Here is a 23,719-nt window from a genome sequence, read left to right as displayed (position 1 = left end):
TACATGTCATTTACTTAAACCTTACATATTCAAGCATCCATTTCCTATATTTCAAGGACAAGCTCCTTCATAACCACAAAACTTTTAGTAGCCTTAAAAATGTTAACAATATCATCTAATATCCCTTCCTTATTAAAATTTTACCAGTTGCACAAAAATGCATTTTATAACTTTTATATATTTATTTTTTTGGAACCAGAATCCAATAAAGGTATGGTAGTTAATTTGGTTCTTATGCCATTTCAATCTCTCTTAGGCTGGAACTATCCAATTCCCTATAGTTCCTGAGTAGCCCTGGCCACGGTTCAAGTGCTCAGTAGCAACAGGTGCCTAATGGTCAACATATTGGCTATCAAAGATTAAGAAAACTTTCATTACTGCTGAAAGTTCTATCGGATAAGTCTAAGAGCAATTCCTGAATACTTTCTTTTCATGATACTGACTTGGAAGAATCCAAGTGTGCTATCTTATAGAATTCCCATATTTTGGGTTCAATTATTTCTCCTGGGTGTTTTAGAACTAAAATTTAGATCTAAATTTTGACAAGATTCAAGTGAAACATGTTTTGGTGTAAATAATACGCAGGCAGTGTTATATTCCCTAAGGTATCTCAAGGGGGCCAAGATATCAGGTTGTTAAATGTTGGAATACTATAATTTATCATGTGATTAAGAAGGTCCATATAATCATCAAATCACTACATTGTCAAAGGTGTGCTCTTCCCTTATAATTGCTAAGTAATCTGTGAGGTGGTATTTTAGCATGATTTTTAATTATTCAGTGTTTTAATATTAGTCTTTAAAATCAATTTCTCTCCCTCTTATTCTCATACATTCTAAATTTGGCCAGTGGGAGCTCCCTTGAGCTGGCTATGCAGTCATCTTGTCATAACCGTATTAGCCTTCAAGAATTTACCTTTTTTTCTGATATATCAAGAATTCTCAAGCTCATCTTGTACTTTCTCCGGCCTAGATCTGGAGGCTATATTTCTTTAAGAAGCCCTTGCTGTTTCTTGATTGGGGAATGATATTTGACATTCAATATGCATATGAGCACTGTGTGAGATATTTTAATATCTAAAAAAAAATCTGTTAATAAAAACATCAAGTCTCTTTTCTTTGAAAATTTTTTCAATACAATGTTTTTTTATTCCGTATGGATTAGAAACTCTGATGGGTACGGACATTGATTTAGGTTGCTGTAGAAAGGAAAAGCATGCCTTTGATCCATTGCCATTGCAATAGGATAATGTCAATCCTCTTTCTGATCTATCTCTTTATTTGAAAGAGCAAGCCTCAGTTTTAACTCTTTTTAATATTTTAATGTTTAGGAGTTCCCCATCATGGCTCAGTGGAAACGAATCTGACTAGCATCCATGAGGATGCAGGTTTGATCCCTGGCCTCGCTCAGTGCGTTAAGGATCTGGCATTGCTGTGGCTATGGTGTAGACCAGCAGCTACAGCTCCAATTCGACCCTCAGCCTGGGAACTTCCATATGCTGTGGGTGTGGCCCTAAAAAGAAAAGAAAAGACAAAAAATATTTTAATATTTACTGAGTGTAGGAAGATTACAGTGAGTAATCCTGAAGCTTCCTGTTTAAAAAAATATATATATATCATATATATCTGATATCTGATATATATATATATCTCAGAAGGACATTAGTTATTCCAAACTCTGTGGCTACCTAGTTCTTGCTTGGTAATGGGACCATAAGTTAACACGGAATGGAATTCAGTAAAAGCGATTTGACAGAGTATTTAGGATAGAGTCTCTTCTGGTGAATTATGTTTTTTGACAGGTTGCTGTATAAAAAGAAAATCTGTTTTATTTCTCATTTCCCAAATGTTAAATGTTTACTTCTAAAGCTTTAAACAATCAAACACCTGTTAAATACCAGGTGTTTGACAGAATGCTTTTACATACAACGTCATTTCTTGATTTTATGGTGCCACCAGTTATAATATATACCATAAATTTAAGAAAACATTTAAGGACAAAAGGTTTTAAAATCTTATAGATCTATCTTCAAGTTCATTGGCCATCTTCTATGATATAAAAAAAATCACAATTTTATTAAACCCATCCCACGTTTTCTTCTCTTTTCTCTCTCTTTTTTAAATTTCAGATATTATATCTTTGAATTTTAAGATTTCCTTTTGGTTCCATTTCCTGTCATCTATTCTTCTGCTGAGATAGCCTCTAGTTTTGTTTAGGATGAACTTATTTTCTTGAACCTCACTGAGCAAATTGAGAGCCATTGCTTTAAAGTGCTTGCCTGCGAATTTCAACATCTGCTACATCTCAGGTTTTTGTCTCTTATGACTATTTCTTTCCTTGCAAATGGTCTCATTTTCTTGGTTCTTCTTATGTCCGGCAATATTAGATTGCCTTCAGAGCAAGTAAATGAGATTGTGGATTTATTGTATCCCTCTTATGATTGTGACACCTCTTTTTTAGCTGACAATTCATTTGGTTAGACTCATCCTCACCTGTGGTTCACATCATAGACACTGCTTTCATCTTTTTTTTTTTTTTTTTTTTTTTTTTTTTGCCACCCTACACCCTTTTTTCATTTTTTAGCATATAGAGTTCCCGGGCCAGGGGTCAGATTTGAGCTGCTCTTTCGACCCACTCTTAGCCGTGGAAAGGCTGGGTCCCTACTGGGCCCAGGGATCAAACCTGCCTCAGGTCACTGCAGAGATGCTGCCAATCCGGTTGTGCTACAGTAGGAACTCCACTGCTTTTATCTTTTAAGAGAGTGCCTTGATCTTGCCCCAGGAGTCAGCCAGAATCTTGCAGAGTTTGAGCATAGAACCTGGGGCTTCCCATTGCAAACTCTCTGATTTAGGATTCTCCCCTCACCTTCTAGTGGTTGTGGTTATCTTAGGTTCTGTTGCTTTTCTTCTTAGAGCAAAAGGACAACAAAGTTTCTAAGGAAACTAGCCATCCCATAGGATGGCAAAATATGACTACCCTCTGGAAAAATCTGCAAAAAATGAGGAAATTAAATTTTATTTTTCTTTCATTCAAAATTTCAATTCCCCTCCAAAATCTTTCAGCTTTTGGTCTCTATTTAGAGGCTTTTAGATGTTGTTTTGTATATTTTTTTCCCATATGTGTTGATTTGTTAGAAGCTTACACTGCCATGTCAAAAGTGGAACCACCTTAGCTAAAAATTAAATGACTGGAAATTGCATACTTTCTACTGGAAGTCAATGTGAGGACAGCTTGTTTAAGTTTGCCTCCTACAGTTGTCAGAGTAAAGACAGAGTGGAGGATATTTTAATAAGAGGAGACTAAAGCTGGTGAGACAATTGAGAAGGCTTTCACAGAAAGTGGGCCAGGAGAGGATAAATGTTTGAAATTGTGAAGAGGGGCAGAGTCCAAAAATATGTAAGGAGTAAGAATGGACAGAGCTCAGTGTGCTAGGATTTGGCGAGTAAAAGAGGGTGATATTTGAGCATGAGTCTCAATGCTTTTCAGATGGGTAATTCCTTAGATTATAATGGAAGACATAGAAGGATTTATTTATTTTTTTTTTTTCCATGGGAAGGAAGTGGGTATAGCAATCTAGTTTGGGAAATTTTGAGTTGCAGAAGCTTGTGGACAACCAAAATGAGTATGTTTATCATATGCAATTTGACGTGTGGGTTTGGACTTTCTGCAAAGACGCTAAGATTTAAGAGTCATCAGCAAATACGTGGCAGTGGAGCCCTACGTAGTCAATGGGATTTTTTTTCTGTGGGTAGTGGCAGCCGCCAGAGCCTTGCGGAGAGGGAATTGAAATGACCCAGTAAAAAGCTTCATCTGGAAGGCATCTTGGACTGGGTGGGTGTGAGCTTGAGAGCAAGCAGCCAATCAGTAAGCCAACTTTAGTAATCTAGGCATGGCAGCATCCAGGTGATATGCCGCAAAATAAAGATGCAGCCCAAAATAAAGATAAAATATAAAGAAGGAATAGATAGAAGTGAGACTTTCTGGAAAGTTAAAGTGAACGTAAATTTTAAAATACTTGTATATTCTCTTTGGTTAAGAACAACAAAATCAAAACAACAAAAACAAACCCATAAAGTTTCTCACAAGTTCATCACCTCTAGCCAGTCCCCACATCACAGCATTGCTGATCTGGTGATGGGAAGAGAACCCACAGTCCCATGATGTTGCTGCAGATCAGGCCAAACTGAGCAGTGACTAAACTTTTGGAGGGACCATGGATTTCAAAGCAAAGGACTAGGGAAACACAATAAACCTCCAATGATCCCATTCAACCCTAGAATGTCTCAAATTATTCACTCTTTTTATCACTTGCTAGCTCTTTCCTCTGACATTCTATGGGGTTATTTCTCTCCTCTGAATCCTTCAGAGCCTTGCTTTTATCACTTGCAACATTAAAAATAATCCCTTAGACTTTGGACCTGTCAGTTATTTATAGACAAATGGCAGGGCTGCCATGCCAAGGCTGCGGATACAGAACACTTTAAGACTCCTTTGCCCTTTGAATTATTCATGTCATGACAAGCCTAGCTTTCCCTGAAGTTCTTCTTCTCCAACTTCTTTTTACATTCTACAAGCTCTCAAACTGAATCTTGGGGCAAGAATCGTTCTCATCAGAAGGTGAGAATATCATCTTATTAAGAGTATAGCTATTTGTATTCACAGGTAAGTCTATACAATGTGTTTAGATTTTGTTGATGATAGGCAATGACCTAAAGCTGCCTCTGCAATTCAAGAAAATTCGGGTGGGTGCATCCTTACCTTAAAACAGGGACATAGATTATATACCTGCCACATTGTCTTCTGATGGATAATCAGACTTAATCTTATGAAATGTATATATTAGGTAGGTAGGTAGGAAGGTGGGTATCAAGGACTTATATAATGCATGCCACGTGACCAAGCTGTCTTTTAAGTGATTTACAAATATTTACTTGGGAGGTAATTAATTTTAGATGTGGTCCTGGGGATGGGGATTTCATGATGAGATTAGCGTCCTTATAGGAAGAAGAAGAGAGACCAGACGTCATTCTCTCTCCACCTTGTGAGGACACAGGGAGAAGGCAGCCATCTATAAGCCAGGAAGAGAGCCCATATCAGCAACTAAATCAGCTGGCACCTTGATCTTGGCCTTCCCATCTTTCAGAACTGTGAGAAACAAATACATGTTAAGCCACCAACCTACAATATTTTTTAATGTCAACCTGAGCAGACTAAGACAATGCCTCATCTAGATGAGAGGGAAAATATCACAAGATATAGTTTACATAATGCAATTTTTATTTCCTCAAGATAAGAGAGAGAGCGAGAAGGAGGGAGGGAGGAGAAGGAGGGGGAGGAGGAGGAGAGGGAACAGGAAGAAATATCCTATCTGACAAGACAACATTCTTGTACAGTCTTGTTGGGTGTATAATTTAGTACAAACTTGGCAAAAGTCAGTAAGAAAATACATCCCGGGTTTTACAAAATGTATACACTTGAAATGCACAATATTTAAATTACAATTCTCAAGGAAAATCTGGAGGTAAGAAAGATATGACTGTTATCTCAAGGTCAACCTACCAGCCCTGATTGAGGCATTATTTTAGTTTAGTTCACCTTACTTGCTCAGGCTACCATAATAAAATATCACAAGACTGGGTGACTTAAGAGAAATCTATTTTATCACAATTCTGAAGACTGCAAGTTGATGATCAAGGTTCTGGACTAATGGGCTGCAACTTTCTTGGTATTCATGCTCCTCCTCTCCATGGTAGTCAAACTTCATCCGGTTTGGTTGATTGTAGGCTAGAATTTCCCATCTTTCCTTTTGTGGTAGGTATTTCCACTTGATGTTGGATCAGATTCTGGGCTCAGGATTGTTTGCTTTCTTGCCCATAGAGGTAAATAAGCTTCTTCTTTTACCCTTCCACAACTGCAGCTGGTCTTTGCTTATGCCCTGGGCATGATGAGCTGGCCTGTCCTTCCTCCTAGTGGCTTAAGGCATTTGGGTCTAGGGAAGTGAGTGGTGTTTTGTGAGTGGTCCTCACAAGCATCGCTTAGCACCTGCATGTCAGCATCACTGAGGGGGCTCCCCCTTGTTTACTCTGTATCCAGTATTTTCAGTGGACACCTGGTGGAGGCCAAGCTAAGAAGTTTGCCATGAGTGCAAATCCCCCTTGTGTCAGGGGCCCCTGGTTGTCCTGATCTTACGTTAAATCACACTTAGCCTTTAAATTTAAAAGTTAAAATTCTACTAGCTTCCAGTTGTCTTTTTACTGGCCTACAGGAGTGCCACTTACGTCTCTTGTGTTCTGTTACAGGTAAGAGAAATTTGAGTTTCCCCTTGGAAAGGATGGCCCCTCTTTAGAACTCATCCCCTGATCTCGGATCTCTGATAGGCTCAAGAAAACCAAGGATTTGATGTGCCCAACCTAATTACATTGTCAGAATTCTTTATTGTAAGTGGAAGGAGAATCCCACCCTTTTAGGAGATTGGCTATAACACCAGGCTCTGCATTGAGGGAAAGAACCATGGAGGAGGAAAGAAGGAAAGGAGGGAAGGAAGGTAGCCTTTTCCTGGCTCTTAATCATTCGTATGTTCCCTGATCCTACATTACAAACCAGATTCTACTGAGCTTTTACTGAGTCAGGAGCATCTTAAGCCAAGTCCTGCATGTGTTGTGTTCAGCATTTTCAATATCAATCTCATTGGACCACCATGTGAATCTTATGACATGCATGCCACAATTAAACTCACTTTTACATCTATCGAGACATAGGAAGCTTATTTTGTTTAAGATCATCCAACTGCTCTGCTTTGGATCATCATCATTAACCTCATTCTTTCCATATTAGCCATCCCAAATGATCAGCACCATAGGCACCACTGCTTTGTTTCGCAGAAGAGGCTGAAGTATAGAATCAAACAGTGACTGCTCTAAGACCAAAGAGAAGACGCATAAATGGTGGAAAGAGTTGGGAGAGAGGTGCTTGATATTGAGTTATGGGTGCTCTCCATTCCACAAAGGTATTGGAAGCAGGACTCATAGAATCTCCTCTCTAAATTCTCCATAGTATTTTGCATAGCACCCAACACAAAATGAAACAAATTCTTGTTAAATGAAAAAAGAAGGAAAAAGGATAAGAGAGAGGCATAGGGAAGAGAGAGAGAGGAGAGGTATAGAAATAGAAGGATTTATAAAGATAAAGGGGACAGGAGGGAAAAATTCCCCTTTATACAAATTTTTTGAATGAAAAAAAAAGCCCTTTCCTGTGCTGTTAGGACGTGATTTTTTCATTTGCAAAAGTCATGCACTGCAGATGTTGCCTTCTGTGGAGCTCGTCTGATCACCATGACAAAGGCACTGCCTCATCTATAAATAGATGGTCAGATTGATTTTACTTCCTGCCCTGGTTCTCCCCACTGCTTGATGAGTGTGACAACAGGATCGATGAGTGATTCCATCCGCCCCAACTGCAGAGGCCTCACCTGCACTCTCTTCTGGAAGATGACAATCAGACTCATTAAATTCACCACAAAAGAGCTTCAAAGACAGGTGTCCAATCAGAGAAATGGAGCCCGAGATGGTTTCCATTGCATCAAAGGGAACTGTGATATAATCAGCCATCCTGCCTGGATCTATTGTTAGTAAGACAATTTAATTCTTTTGCCTGTTTAGATCCATATTAACTGGAGCTTAACATGGCTGGAGCAGATGTCAGTCAAGGCTTAGGTATAAGAAAGCTGTTCTACTGGACACTTGACACTTACAGATTTCCATAGTAAGTGTTGCTCTGATGTACTGGAGACACCTGGAACTGGGGTCCTAAGAATGGACCTTGGGTCTTCCCACAGTTCTTGACCTTGGGTTCGTCATTGAATTACCCCTGAGGCTCAGCTTTTCCTTCTCAGTGTGCTTAACAACATAGCTTCTGCAATAAGGCAGCACTGGTTACAGCTCCAACTCTGCAAGTTACTCAACCTCCCTGAACCTCAGTTTCCTCACCTGTCAATAGAGATTCTGGAAGCATGTCCCTCAGAAATTGTTGTGAGCACTATATAGAGAGTGGCTGGTACACAGTTTCCATACCATGTGATGAGGGTGAGAATGATCTCATAGTGTTATGAACATTCAGTGACACATTAGATAAGGTGATTTTTTAAATATTAGGGTGTACCATTATTATCCGTATAATTAAAAGTATTAAAGAAGCTTAAATATTAGTAAACATTCATTCATTTAATTGGTATTTATTATGGATACATGAGATTGAGCTACCTACAAAATCAGAAAAGATTTTTGTCCATTGTAACAAAAGTCAAGAATCACAGACTCTTGGGGGTCCCTGGTGGCTCAGAGGGTTAAGGATCTGGCATTGTCACTTCTGCGGCTCTGGTTTGACCCCTGGCCATGGGCATGGCCAAATATATATGTGTGTGTGTGTGTGTATACACATATAGATACATATATATATAAAGAATCTTAGACTCTTTAACGTAAGACCTCTTTTTTTCTTTCCTTCCTCCCTCCCTCCCTCCGTTCTTTCTTTCTTTCTTTCTTTCCTTATGGGTCAGTTCCATACATACCTGAGAGGTTTCACTCCCAACTACAGGGTTAAATCAGATGCCATTTCTCATGCTAGTCTTCAAAGCTGGCATGTTTGTGAGCAAGAAAGATCAGGTTTGAAGGGCCCCAAACAACAAGAAATGTGCTGTAGGTATGTAAGACTCCAAAACCCTTCCATTTAGCTGTGACTTCCTTCCTGTGTGTGTGAAGTCTCCATGTATTTGAAGATTTCTTTGATGTTCTGCCACTGTTTTGACACTGTGCTTGTTTGGCACTCTGTAACAGTATATAAACATTTACTGCTAAACCAACTCATCACTGTAAAAGTCAGGGAGGAAAGCTGAGCTGCACCAAGGGTCGAGGACTTGTCTCTAACCAGAAGCTCAGTGAATTGCTTGACGCCAGTGTTGTCTCCCCAGATGGGAGCTCTGAGGTCCAGAATGGTGTGAGCAGAGGTGAATGAAGTCCATCCATGTCCTGGTAACTTCTTTCTGGATGGCAGTGCAGGACCAGGCAGAGGAACATAGCACATACAAGCCTCAGAAGGACTGCTCTGATGGCAGCATGAAGCTAATCACAGACTTTTACCTTGCTAGGGCGCTGGGATGTTTTTCAGAATTGATCTCAGAACATTACCTGGAGGAGGTACCTCATGCACGTCTGAGTATTGGTTCATTTGGTATAATCGCTATAACTCAATAACTGGGGTGGACTGTGGGATTTTCATTTGTGGCTGGATTGACTTGGATCTACAGTAAGTAATTCCTGAGTGAAGAGAAAGTCACTTTAGGACAGGCGCACCTGTTCTATTTGCCAAGTGAGAGCTTTTGTTCTTTATAGGAATCAGATTTCCAGGGACAAATCCCCTGGCAGGAGAAACTGGCTTTGGAGGGAGTGACCAGCCTCGTTCCTTTCCTTTCCCAATTTTTTTTGGGGGAGTTGGTAGATATTGGGGATGCATTTGCGGGAGAAATGAGGCAGAAGAGACAATAACGTCCACAGTAGTGGGTTGTTAGGAAGATTAAACTGGATGAACATGGTCACTCTCACTCACACACATGTACACATATAATGCACATACATGCCCATCCACCTACACCTGCTCACACACATGCACCATACACACATGCAGCAAATCACACATAGATAGATAGTCCACAGAAGAATATGTCTTCATAAGTAAGAGATTCAGCAACTAAGATGAGTACTAACTGTTGTTATTATTTCACTGGATGGTAAGATTTTAAAAAAGAAGCATCACGCTATGATATATAGACTAGATAAACAACAAGGTCCTACCATATAGCACAGGGAACAATATTCAATATCCCATGATAAACCATGATGGAAAAGAATGTGCAAAACTATGTATATAACTGAATCATTTTCATGTACAGCAGACATTAACACAACATTGTAAATTAGCTATATTTCAATAAAATACATTTTTTAAAAAGAACCGTCATTCTTCTGCTGGTAGCTCATTTCTGGAGAGGCAGACAAACAGGTCATTTGGGCACAGGTCCACATAAGACCCTGCCTCTTAAAAGCTCAGGGCAAGATGCTGCAATGCCTCCAGCAACAGAGAGGAGATAAGTCTGGGAAAGGCTTCCCAGAGAAGGTGACAGTGGAGCTAAGCTGCAGAAAGGAGCAGAATCTTTGGGCTGTTCCAGAATTTGTAAGCAGAGAATAGCATCTATTTTGAGTTGGTCTTCTTTCTAGAGAATGAAACGCCAGAAGTGAAATTTAGATTCTTGTGGAATCACTTTCCTTTATTAATGGTGCCTAATGGCCTGTAATTAAGGCACAACTTGTTAGCTAAACCAACAATTACCGTTTGTTTGAAGTGCAGAGAGAATAATGAATGACCTTATTCAGCAGTTTTCCTCTCTTTTAGTGGCTTTTGCAAGCATGGGTTGAGTTTCAGTGTCTTTCTCCCTCTCTCTTCCTCTCTTTTTCTTCCTTCCTTCCTTCCTCTCTACAAACCCCATATTCCCTCCACATAGAACCCATGTTCACATGCACACACACACACGTGCACATACACATGGAGCTGAAATCCTTAATTTGTATAGAAATTAGCCTTCTCTCCTTAAGCCTTTGGGGAAAATTATCTTCCATGCATACTTATTTCACAGCTCTAATGACCACTCTGCCTTGGCCCCAAATTCCAATGTCAATATCAAAATGAGCCGTAAATAAGAAGAAGGAAGAGGATGGGTGAGCAGGCTGGCAAAGCAAAGTGACCATGGCTTGGTTAGATGGTAAAACACCTGAGAAACAGGACCACATTGACAATGTTAATTCAGCTTCACTGTGAGATGGATTTCCTGTTGGAGAAGTCTACTGATACATAACATAGGTAGAAGTGTGTGTGTGTGAGAGAGAGATTGAGAGAACAGGGGAGTGATTTCCAGGGGGATAGGAAAGTTGTGAGAGGAGGCTGGGAGGCATACGAAGGCCAGCAGTTGTCATCCTGAAAAGCAAAGCCAGGTGTGGGGAGTGGGCTCTAAAGTTTCTTGTAGCCCTATAGCCTCAGCCTAGTAGGTAAGGATATATATATATAAAAATATTATATACATAATAATTATATATAATAATATATATATATATAAATACTTTTTTTTTTTTGGTCACAAGCATTTGTGGGGGTGGGGAAGCTGGTGGTGCTTTTCTAAAGCTTCTGCCATTGCACATATCTGTGCATTTAATGGATACACACACACACACACACACAAAACCTCACCAGAGGAACAATTGTAGTTGTGCGGTCTATTTAGATCTACAAGAGGGCTCTTTGAGCCCATAATGGGCAGAAGACTGAGACTTTTCTGCAGATACCTCTTCCTTGGAAAGGAACATGGCTGTCCTGACCCGGTCCTGGACATGGGTTGCTATTGGCCTAAGATGTGGATGTCTAGCAAATGCGTAGCTATTGTGAAGTAAAGGACAGAAGGGCTCACATTAAACCCAGAACAGTTTTTCTCATAAGTGATCCTTAAAGAGCTCACCAGTGCTCTACCAAAAACTAACTCTCACTAAATATAAGGACCTCCTTAAATGAATCTTTAAACTCTTTGGAAGATACTTATGTATAATTCTGGATTAAACCACATATAACCACTCTTTGGTATGTTTAGTCTTAATTCTTTATTGTCTTGCTAAAGTTCCAAGTTGAAGGAATACCTTTAACGTGTGTGTGTGTGTGTGTGTGTGTGTGTGTGTGTGGCTGAGAGAGAGCAGGAGAGGGAAGGGGAGAGAGAGATTGAAACTAAAACATGGAGAAGTTCCCGTCGTGGTACAGTGGTTAATGAATCCGACTAGGAACCACAAGGTTGTGGGTTCGATCTCTGGCCTCACTCAGTGGGTTAAGGATCCGTGAGCTGTGGTGTAGGTCGCAGACATGGCTCGAATCCTGAGTTGCTGTGGCTCTGGCATATGCTGGCATCTACAGCTCCGATTCGACCCCTAGCCTGGGAACCTCCATATACCTAGGGAGCAGCCCTAGAAAAGACAAAAAAAAAAAGATGAAAAAAAAAAAAGAAAGAAAGAAACTAAGACATGGAACCGTATCTTTAGAGATGAGGACATTTGATTTCAAGTCCTAGATCTGCCATTTATTTCTTTTCAGTGCTGAGTTTTCAACTTCTTTATTTTCCTTACCTTAAAACGAGGCTATAAACTCATACTCATTTATACATACTAGAAAGACTTTACAAATATTCAGTAAAATAATGCACAAATCCATAGGTTGATGCCTGTCATACAATCAAGGCCACATATGCAATACTAGCTATTAGTTATTGCTAGGAACTGAATTGCATATCCTCAAATACATATGTCAAAGCCCCCACCTTCATGTGACTGTATTTGGAGAGGGGGCCTCTAGGAAGGTATTGAAGCTTAGGTGAGGTCAAGAGGGTGGAGCCCTGCCCCTGTAGGATTGGTGTATAAGAACAGGAAGAGAGACCAAAGGTCTAAGAGCACACAGAGGAAAGGCCACATGAGGACGCAGCAAGAAGGCAGCCGTGTGCAAGCCTGTGAGAGCTCTTATTAGAAACCGAATGTGCAGGCACCTTGATCCTGGACTTCTGACCTCCAGAACCAGGAGATGTCTCTTGCTTAAGTCACCCCGTCTGCGGTGGTGTGTTATGGCAGCCTGAGATCAATACACTTTAATCGCATATTAAATCACTGCTTTGGCCCCATCCCAACCTCCTCAGGGTCACTCCCGTAAAGCTATGAATAGAACGCCTCCTCCCGAAATGCTGTGGGGAAGGGCTGGTTCCTAGGGGGTGGGGGAGGGGCTTTCACACCTCAGAACATGGACCATGAACTCTCTCTGCCCTGATGACCTCTGGAGACCTTTGTCTCTAGCCTTGTCTAACCTTGTCCAGTTCCTGGGTCATGTCCACGTTCATAACTTGAAGAGTCACTGAAGATGGTCATTAGTGTTTCCTCTGCTCCCAAGAGGTTCCTCTCTCCAAGAGAGCAGCCAGTTTCCCTTTCTCCTGAATCCTGACTGGCTGATGACTTACTTGTTTATAGAATAGGTCATGGAGGGGCTCTGTGGACTCCTAGCCCTAGCCCCAGCCCTCAAGAGGTGTGGAGAGTTGCCCCTTTATTTTCTTGATACCCAGCTGCCATGCAAAAAACCTCCAAGCCATCCTGCTGGAGAGAAAGGCCATGGGGGAGGAGACCTCTGAGGATGAGACACCCATGGGGAGTGGGGCCATGTGGAGGAGAACTGAGATGCCCTATCTGAGATTCAGCTCTAAGGCCCCAGAATGTGAGAGAGGCCTTCATGGACCCAGTCACCAAGTGAGGGCAAAACCACTAAGTGACCACAGCAGATACCATGTGAAACAGAAGAGCCACCTATTCAACCTACAGAATTGTGAGAAAAAAAAAAATCATTATTACTTAAGTAATCAGTTGCGGGGAGTGAATTGTTAAGAGATAAATAGCGGAGTTCCCATCGTGGCTCAGTGGTTAGCGAACCCGACTAGGAACCATGAGGTTGTGGGTTTGATCCCTGGCCTTGCTCAGCGGGTTAAGGGTCTGGCATTGCCATGAGCTGTGGTGTAGCTTGCATACTTGGCTCAGATCCTGCATTGCTGTGGCTCTGGTGTAGGCTGGGGGCTACAGCTCCGATTAGACCCCTAGCCTGGGAACCACTATATGCCATGGGTGCAGCCCTAGAAAAGACAAAAAAAAAAAAAAAAAAAAAAAAAGGAGAGAGAGAGATAAATGGGGACTAAAATGAAATGTCGGCAGTAACAAACCCGACTAGTATCCTTGAGGATGCAGGTTTGATTCCTGGCCTTGCTCAGTGCGTTGAGGATCGGCATTGCTGTGGCTGTGGTGTTGGCAGTCAACTACAGCTCTGGTTCCCGCTCCAGCCTGGAAACTTCCATATGCTTCGGGTGCAGCCCTAAAAAGACTAAATAAATCAATAAATCTCCAAGAATTTCCTGGTGGCTCAGTGGTTAAAGATTCAGCATTGTCACTGCTATGGCTCAGGTCACTGCTGTGGTTTGGGTTCGATTCCTGGCCCACAAACTTCCACATGCCTCTGGTGCAGCCAAAAAAAAAAAAAAAAAAAGAAAAAAAAAAAGAATTAAATTTCTAATCAGAGTGTCTCTGATTTGCTGTGAAGTGGAATGGGACAGAGTGGGTGTGCAGGGTGTGTGTACAGCTGGAGGCAGGCATCTGTGTCCTCTCCTCAATACCACATAGGCTCTGGGTACCACTGATGGACACACAATGATCTGTTCAACTAATTAGCTATAATTGAGGTAGGATGTGCCTTGAGAATGTTCTGAATGGCCCGGACTCCCCTGTTTATAAAAGTTGCAGAAGAAAGTTAATGTAGTTCCCTGCATGGGGCTCTTGATTATAGCGACGCATCCAACAGGCCATCATGGTTTGGATTCTGGTGACTCCATGCTCATCCCCTTGATCAAAAGTGCTATGTAAACACTTGGAGAAATGCCACCCCTGCCTCTGGATGAAACTGTTTGGAAGTAAGCCATGTCACTGAAGGAGACATACAACGTGTAACCTGAGAAGATTCAACCATATATGAAACCTTGGGTTCAAATGTGCTTGGTGGGGGGGGCACATACAGTAGAGCTTGTCCCACAAATTGTAGAAAAACTGTAAAGTGGATTAAGCTGCAGCAACAGCAGGAATGGCTTCTGCCAGGGGAGCAAGTGCTTCAGGGGATTAACAGTAGACAGGAAGTGATGAAAGCAGCAAACAGGAAGCAACAAGTCCCTCAGCCCTGCAGAGATTCATGGAAACCCAGGTGGCAAAGTGGACGTGCTTTGCAGACCCCCAGTCTCAGCATCACAAAGCAGAGACTAGAAGGGGAAGTTGGAGCGGAGTGTCAATAACTTCACAAATGGGGCACTAGCTCTTTGATCTTAGGTAGATCACCTGACTTTTTCTTTCTTTTCTTTTCTTTCCTTTCTTTTCTTTTCTTTCTTTTCTTTTCTTTTCTTTTTTTAAGGGCCACATCTGTGTCATATGGAGGTTCCTGGGGTAGGGGTTGAATTGGAGCTGCAGCTGCAGGCCAATACCACAGCCACAGCCACAGCCACAGCCATGCCAGATCTGAGCCGCATCTGTGACCTATGCCACAGCTTGCAGCAATGCTGGATCCTTAACCCACTGAGCTGGGCCAGAGATCAAACCCACATCCTCATGGACACTCTGTCAGGTCCCTTACCCACTGAACCACAATGGAAACTCCTACTTGACCTTTCTGGTCATCTGTTTACTTATCTGTAAAATAAGAATAATACAACAAACACATGAAAAAATGCTCAACATCGCTGATTATAAGAGAAATGCAAATATCAAAACTACCATGAGATACCACCTCACACCAGTCAGAATGGCCATCATTAATAAATCCACAAATAACAAGTGCTGGAGGGGCTGTGGAGAAAAGGGAACCCTCCTGCACTGCTGGTACAGCCACTATGGAGAACAGTTTGGAGATACCTTAGAAATCTATACATAGGAGTTCCCGTCGTGGCGCAGTGGTTAACGAATCCGACTGGGAACCATGAGGTTGCGGGTTCGGTCCCTGCCCTTGCTCAGTGGGTTGGCGATCCGGCGTTGCCGTGAGCTGTGGTGTAGGTTGCAGACGCGGCTCGGATCCCGCGTTGCTGTGGCTCTGGCGTAGGCTGGTGGCTACAGCTCCGATTCGACCCCTAGCCTGGGAACCTCCATATGCCGCGGGAGCGGCCCAGGAGGTGGCAACAATAACAACAACAACAACAACAACAACAAAAAAAAAAAAGACCAAAAAAAAAAAAGAAATCTATACATAGAACTTCCATATGACCCTGCAATCCCACTCTTGGGCATCTATCCGGACAAAGCTCTGCTTAAAAGAGACACATGCACCCGCATGTTCATTGCAGCACTATTCACAATAGCCAGGACATGGAAAAAATCCAAATGTCCATCGACAGATGATTGGATTCGGAAGGTGTGGTATATATACACAATGGAATACTACTCAACCATAAAAAAGGATGACATAATGCCATTTGCAGCAACATGGATGGAACTAGAGAATCTCATACTGAGTGAAATGAGCCAGAAAGACAAAGGCAATTACCATATGATATCACTTATAACTGGAATCTAATATCCAGCACAAATGAACATCTCCTCAGAAAAGAAAATCATGGACTTGGAAAAGAGACTTGTGGTTGCCTGATGGGAGGGGGAGGGAGTGGGAGGGATCGGGAGCTTGGGCTTATCAGATACAACCTAGAATAGATTTACAAGGAGATCCTGCTGAATAGCATTGAGAACTATGTCTAGATACTCATGTTGCAACAGAAGAAAGGGTGGGGGAAAAAACTGTAATTGCAATGTATACATGTAAGGATAACCTGACCCCCTAGCTGTACAGTGGGGAAAAAAAAAAAGAATAATAAAGGAAACTTCTGCATAGGATTTTAAAAAATTAAATTAGGTAATACATAAAGAAGCGCCTACAACAGTCCCTACAACAAAACATGTGCTCAATAAAATGTATCAGGAAAGAGGCAAGGACAATTACGTCTGTTCTGCCCAAGGCACTACACTGGGTTTTTCCATGTATTTTGTGGCTTAATTTCTAGTGACTGAGAAGTGAGTGCCATTTTCCTGATCTTTCCATGTGAGGTGATTTAAGGAATTTACTGCAGGCACGCAGGTAAAAGAATTTTGTTGAGCAGTACTTCAAGTTGAGATGTGTGCCACTCTAAAGGCCATTCTATTCCTGTGGCAGTGTGATACTGCCCTTGGAACAGGAGACACAAGGCAATTCTAATTCTTATTTCACCACTCATTTATGAAAAACTAAGCTAGACTTTACTCTCTCTAAACCCCAGATCAGTCACCTGCAAAATCAGAATAAAACACTTGCTTGGAACGCCTGATCAAACTTTATAAAAAATAGCAAAATTGGAGTGCAATAGGATCTGCAGTGTCTCTGCAGTGCCAAGATGCAGGTTTAATCCCCTGCCTGGTGCAGTGGGTTAAAGCATCTGGCATTGCTGCAGCTATGGTGTAGATCACAATTGCAGCGCAGATCTGATCCCTGGCCCCAGAACTCCATATGCTATGGGGTGGCCAACAAAGAAAAAAAAATTGATCTCAATAGACACCAAGTCCAGCAAGATAAAATAGGGAAGAACATAAAGTCCTATAGGATAAATTCTGCTGTAAGGCAACAAGTGTTTCCCTATAAGGGACTGTGCAAAAATCACAAGACTTTGAGACATAGGGGGTTACAACACTCAACAGCTTCCTCAATGACACATACTCACAAAGCCAGACACCTAATAAAAATAGTACAGAGTCGTGCAGACTTTAAATGGTAAAGACACACCTGGGTATCACAATACACCGGACATCTTTCCTTGGAGAAGACCTGGAGTTTGGTGGTTGGCAGTGGGTGTCAGAGGGGACAGCTTGTGAGCTATGGTGAAGTAAGAAAGAGGGTGATCAGGAAGTGGGGAGAAAATTCTCACACCTTTGGCCTCAGCTGTAGCTAGGAGGTCTGTGCATTTTGCATATTCCAGTAGAGCTTGGTCAGCTGCAGGCAGTTTCCTGCAGATGAAATCATGCATATACCAACACTCATTCACATGATGCTCAGATTATTCCCTAATGTGTCAATCATGCCGGAACAAATTCACATTTCCAAAACAAGCATTTGAAACTGTTTTTAAATCCAAGTACTTAGCCAGAACAATATGAGATGGAAGGGACATGAGTTAGCGGCCAGGGAAGGAAGTCTTCTGAGTTCGTGATCAGCACGGTGAGAAACCAGTGTACTGGGTTAAAGAAAACCCAGTTTGAGGAACTCCCATTGTGACTTGGCAGAAAAGAATCTGGCTAGCATCCATGAGTATGCAGGTTCAATTCCTGGCCTCACTCAGTGAATTAAGGATCTGTCGTTGCTATGAACTGTGGTGTAGGTTGCAGACAAGCCTCAGATCTGGTGTTTCTGTGGCTGTGGCACAGGCCAGCAGCTGCAGCTCTGATTCGACTCCTAGCTTGGGAACTTCCATATGCTGTGGGTGTGGCCCTAAAAGGACAAAAAAAGAAAAGAAAAGAAAAGAAAACCCAGTTTTGCATCAAGAAATGATAGAGTATGACAACAGCAGTAATAATTTGTGCCATGATGCCGGTTCTCTCCTTACCATCTCGTGGTATCTTACTCATTCCCCAGAGCAGTGCTATGAGGCAGGGTTTTGCAGGAAAAGAAATTGCAGTGTCTAGGTTTTAAATCACTTGCCCCTAGTGCGGGCATTCAGGAATATGAATTTATCCCCTGTCTCTGAAGATGTTTCAAAAGACACTGGACAGCCGTGCTTTATAGAAGAGATATAGGTATTCAGAAAAAGTCTGCTTAAGTGTGCCTGTGTGGTTAAAAATAATAACAATTACCACAGAAAATTGAGAACATGCTTAACAATAGATGTGATGCTTTCATTTTAAAATGGGTGATTATAACACGTTTATATCTCTTTTTACAATGCTTTCTTATATAGCATCTTAGTTAAGTCTCATAACAACTTGGCGAAAATCAAGCAGACACTCTATCCTCATTTCACAGACAGGGATCTGAGTGGGCAAGATTATGCTAATTTATTCAACACGCAATTAGAATCTCTTCTTTGCCAGGCAGAGCCAGCACCATCCCCAGAGGAGACGCTGGTCTACTGAGATGACAGAGCCCAGAAAATATTTATGGTTAAGTATATGGATGCCATTATCTCTGTTAATCCTGAGACCAGGATTTAAGGCCGTTGAACCCTGGTCCAAAGTCATTTCCACAGAACGCAGCGGCTCCCTGTACTGTCTGGTGAGAGAACTCGCATCTTTCCTGCTCTGTGGGGTGTAAATCCATCTTAAATGCTAAGTCCTCTCTAAATGACTAACCAGGCCAGACTCTCTTGGGCAGAACGACACCACTTAGATGCAGTCTGGTCTGCATCGCTATACTCTTGACAAGAATTAAGAAACAATGCCCTTTGAAAGATGCATTTATTCCTCAGAAGTTCTCCAAGCCCTCCCCCCCACCCCCCACAGATGTGTCCACTCCTTCTTTGAAGGTACAGAGCCTCCTCTTCGCCCCACAATGTGCTGTGATTGTCGTTGGACCACCTGCCTGCCTCTGTCACTAACGGAGAGCTTCTAGGAAGGAGAAACTGGCTTTGCTCACCTTAGCACCACAGGATCCAGCCGCCGGCTCACACATGAAAGATACCCAAGGTCAACTCCATGAGGACTGGGACCTCGTCCCCAAGACACATAAAGATTTGTCCACCGAACGCATGCCCATTTTCAGCAAATCAAATCATTAAATAAAAAGCCTATCTGTACAAAATTCTGTGATCAATGAAAAAAAGTCCAAGAACTTTTTAAGGACATGGGAAGTAGAATGTTCAGAGTATAAAGTTGAGTGAAAAAAAAAATCAGGCTATAAATAGGTAAATTTGATACAACCCCTGTTATGCTAAAGAAATAACCTCTGGAGTTCCTGTCGTGGCTCAGTGGGTTAGGAACTTGACATGGTGTCCATGAGGATGTGGGTTCGACCCCTGGCCTCGATCAGTGGATTAAGGATCCTGTGTTGCCACAAGCTGTGGGTGGGTTGCAGATGCGGCTTGGATCTGGCGTTGTTGTGACTGTGGTGTAGGCCAGCAGCTGCAGCTCCATTCAACCCCCAGCCTGGGAACTTCCATATGCCGCAGGTACGGCCATAAAAATAAAAAAAGAAAAGAAATGATCTCTGGTTTACAATGCCTCTCTCTTAGTTCTGAGATTTGGGTGACTTTTTTTTTTCTCATCATCTTTTCCCCAAATGATCTAAAATAAATTGGGCTTACTTTGAAAAGTAAAATCATTTTGGCAACAAACAATGTCATGGGATGCTTTAGCTGGTGTGTTTATTCATTTGGGTGCTTTCAAGAATAGGATGATTTCTGACAAGGGAAAATTAAACAAAAATGTTTTCTTGGCTTTAAGAAGTCCAAACTTTGTTTGAGTTGAGTGACTCTGGGAATTCTCACAATTAACTGGTGGTCACCACATCTTGCCGTGCCCAGAGAAAGGGCATCTTAATTTCTGGGCTTCTGTGATAGAGGCCAGAAAGAGTCTAGGAACCTCAGGCCCTTCCAGGCTTGTTTTGTTCTGATTTGTTTATTCCAATTCTGTGGATTTGTTTCCATGCCTGGGAGTGGTCCTTAATTAAAATATAGTTGCTTTGACAAAATTAACAATAATTTCCAGTATTTTTTTAATGGTGTCTGAAAGTTCTGTGGAAAAATTGTTGAAAATGTCAGTCTCTTACCTTTATTTTTATATCATCCCAATAGATGCCACTGCAAAAAGAAAAAAGAAAATTATGTCCTAAATATCAGTCCTTGGCACAATGATGTAATCATTCCATAGGCAACAGACCAGAGGTGGCATCATACCCCACAGGAGCCAGATGTGGCCCAGAGCCTGTTTTTAGGTGGCCTGCAAGTTAAGGATTTCTTTCACATATTTAAATGATTGAAAACAAATTGAAAGAAGAAAAATGTTTCATGACATATGGGAAATATAGGCAGTTCCGTTTTCAGTGTTTCTAAATACAATTTCATCGGCTACGACTCCGCCCATCCGTCTGCAGATTGTTCCTTGTGGCTTTTGTTCTCCGCCACACAGAGTAGGGTACTTGCGATGGAGACCAAATGGCCCCCCGCCTGAAATACTGGCTGCCCGGCCCTTTGCAGAAGTCGATTGCTGACTCCCGTGTCAAACTTATGGCAGAACTGGAATGACTTCAACCCTGTAAAGGTGAGAGATCTGATTGAGAAAGACTTGGAGTTTTCAGCTTTTTTGTTTATTTTTTATTAAAGTGAAATTACAATGTTGGGTTAGTTTCGGGTGTATAGCAAAGTGATTTGGCATATATATCACTATAAATTCTTTTTATATATTTATGAATTACATATAGATAAGTTCTTATATAAATTCTTTCTATCTATATTCTTTTTCAGATTCTTTTCCATTATAGGCTATTACAAGACATTGCATATGGTTCCCTGTGCTATACAGTGGGTCCTTGTTGGTTATGTATTTTTTACATCATAGGGTGTATATGTCAATCTCAAATTCCTAATTTATCTCCCCGGCCCCCAACCCTCCACTATCCCCTCTGGTAACCCTAAGTTTGTTATCTATGTCAGAGAGTCTCTTTCTGTTTTATAAGTAAATTCATTTGTATCATTTTTTTAGATGCCACATATAAGTGACATCGTATGATGTCTAACTTTGAGAAAGAGACTCAAAATTTTCAGCCAGAAGAAATAGGGAGAACACACGGAGCCCCACGGAGATGGGGTCAGATCCTCCCCTTCTTTCATCGAAGGCTCTGGAGCCGCTGAACCCGCCCCTGCCTCTCACCTTGATCACACAGTGCGCAGGCGCCCTCCAACCCGCCACTCCGGTCCATCCGCCACAACTGTGTGGCGCGAAGAGGTGGCCACACTGCCCTCTTGCTGGAAGCCCTCCTGGGGTTCCCAACAGTCCATGGTAGGTCTTAACTCCGCCTCCATGAGTCCTGGATCCCCTGGCGGAACGTGTAAGCTACAAAGATGGTGTATGAGACTTTGTTGAGGGGGCAGATTTATGGATCCTCCTCCCTGTGCCCTCACTTCAACTGGAAAAACCCAGCATTTGCCTTGTTTGTATATTGCATTTTATTTTAAAAAGGATTCTGTTTTTTAAAAAATAGCCTGCAAACCACACACGGATAGAGTGGAATCTTCCGGCAAAGGTCCTGTGGACCTAGAGTGGTAGAGGGTTAGCGCTCAGCCAGGGATGTTCTGTGCTCCCTCCCGTTTGTTTCCCAGGCTCCCTTGCAGGGAGTGGGCTATGTGACAAGTCCCTGACCATGACCTGAGAGTAGAAGTGACTCCTGTCATTCCTGGGCTGAGGTAGCTAAGAGCCAGTGTATCTCCTCCATCTATTTTCTCTACCTTGGTGACCCCAGAGGCCACTTGTTCAGGATGTTGTAGCTACAAGATGTCAGGTCATGCATTAGACTAGATCCCTGAATGACCGAAACGAAGGTTCTCTTTCACCCTGACCTACTTTAGACAGGTAAATTAAGTGAAAAGCAAACTTATAGCGGGGGAAATCTCCAGAATTTTGAGCTCTATTTGTTAATAGAGGATAACAGTCCTATCCTGGCAAATGCATCTGGCCTTTGTAAATATATCATTTGTAGTTGGTATGTTGATGTACTAGGTGGTTGATTAATTGATTCGCTCATTCATTCAACAATAGATGTACTTGAGTAGCCGCTGAATATATAGAATGCCAGACAGCATAATATCCATATATATATGCTATAGCTCAAGGGGTTCACAGTTGGGTCACTTTCTTTCTGGAACTTTCACAAGCCACACAACCCCATATAGCCCCTAAATCTCAGTCATTCTGAACCATTCGTATATGGTCGAACTCACCGAAGCATTTCCTGCTCTGTGCCCTTTCCTGCAGTGCTTCTCTTGCCTGTGGACTGGGAACTCCCGGGATCTGCACAGCTGATACCATAACCCAGCTAGACCATACTATAACATTTCCTATTGTTCACAGATCTGTTAAATCCTTATGGAAGAAAGTAAGTGGAAAGCCTAGTCGAGTCTACGTGGCCTCAGCGAAGTTGGACAGTGGGTCACATGATCCAAGGAGAGTGAAAATGTGTGCTGTTCATTGCGATGCTTCCTTTCATGATGCTCACCATCCAGACACTAAGAAACACACCTGGAGCCCTTCTGCCGGCTATGATGGGCACACTCTCCATCCACTCTCATGTCTTACAGCCACTGGCCACATGTGGCTACTGAGCTGTGAAGACGAGGCTGATGTGACTGAGGAACTAAATTTTGAACTGAAATCACTTTTAGTTAATTGAAATTTAAACAGCCACAAGTGGCTAATTGCCACTTTTTTAACCTATGTGGCTCTAGAAGATACTTAGATCTGCTTCTCCGATGTTTTAGTTACTATAGCCTAAATATAATATTAAAAAAAAAAACAAAAAACAAAACCACAATGACTGTCAATGCAGTTGTTGCCAGATAAGTGCTAGGACTTAACTGTCCCCACCAATGCTTCCTTCAGGATTCTTTTAGCCCTTCTCTTCAATTAGATACAGCTCTGGCCTCTAATCAAGACTACTGGACCAAAAGCCACAGTTGCCAGAGTCAAGAGATCCCTTCAGCCTCAATGTGAGGCTGTCTTCCAACACAGCAAAGGAATAAATTCAGTAGTAACATTGAAAATTTTCAAATAAAGGTATTTTAAAAATATTTATGAATTCTTTCAACAATGACAAAAAATATTAGAAGCCCAATATAAGGGAGGCAGTATTATTCTAGGCATTTGGGAGGCGACAGCGAGCAAATTAGAAAAGGATCCTTGACTTTCTCAAGATTACATTTTAGTTGAGATATCCAGTCAATAAATATAAATAAATAGAATACATGAGTAGCATTAGAAGCACTACTTTGAAAGAAGTGGCACAGGATAAGGAAACAGTGATATTTGAGCAAAGATTGAAAGATAGGGAAAGAGACAATGATGTCTGGGGAGGGTCT

The 23,719-nt window shown here is 41.9% G+C and overlaps 1 long non-coding RNA gene across 1 annotated transcript; it reads left to right on the top strand.

The window, feature by feature from the left end:
• The first annotated feature begins 20,773 nt into the window (after nt 1-20,773).
• LOC106509905 (uncharacterized) lies at nt 20,774-23,402 on the top strand. The gene is made up of 3 exons (XR_001307888.3): nt 20,774-20,909; nt 21,351-21,647; nt 22,716-23,402. It is a non-coding gene; the product is annotated as an uncharacterized LOC106509905 (long non-coding RNA).
• Nucleotides 23,403-23,719: the final 317 nt, after the last annotated feature.

Source organism: Sus scrofa, chromosome 3, assembly GCF_054392235.1.
Source record: "Sus scrofa isolate SSC_HxYL_T2T_F1_AM1 chromosome 3, Sscrofa_HxYL_maternal_Yorkshire_Landrace_v2.0, whole genome shotgun sequence".
Taxonomy (NCBI): Eukaryota; Metazoa; Chordata; class Mammalia; order Artiodactyla; family Suidae; genus Sus; species Sus scrofa.
This window is presented reverse-complemented; position numbering and strand designations above follow the sequence as displayed.